A 201-nucleotide genomic window follows, 5' to 3' on the forward strand; every position below is an offset into this window, starting at 1 on the left:
AACCTGGTACCGTAACGTTTTCATTTTTTTAGTACCGACTTGGTACCGAAATACCGGGTCTTTTGACAACACTATTAGTCAGTATATAATACAGTATGTGGTGTGTGCCATGCCTCATCTTATTTGTTTTTGTTAAACGTTTTGTAAGCTAGTTTGTCATTGTATCTTACTGATTTATTGTTGTTGTGCTTTTTAATTAAG

General features: G+C 33.8%; 1 protein-coding gene across 2 annotated transcripts in view; it reads left to right on the forward strand.

Annotated features, from left to right (window-relative positions):
* The window catches only part of LOC107664874 (nucleoporin Nup37-like), a 17,022-nt gene that overhangs the window by 1,564 nt on the left and 15,257 nt on the right, over nt 1-201 (forward strand). The window lies entirely within an intron of this gene.

The sequence above is a fragment of the Sinocyclocheilus anshuiensis genome, unplaced genomic scaffold (assembly GCF_001515605.1).
Source record: "Sinocyclocheilus anshuiensis isolate Anshui unplaced genomic scaffold, SAMN03320099.WGS_v1.1 scaffold299, whole genome shotgun sequence".
Classification (NCBI taxonomy): domain Eukaryota; kingdom Metazoa; phylum Chordata; class Actinopteri; order Cypriniformes; family Cyprinidae; genus Sinocyclocheilus; species Sinocyclocheilus anshuiensis.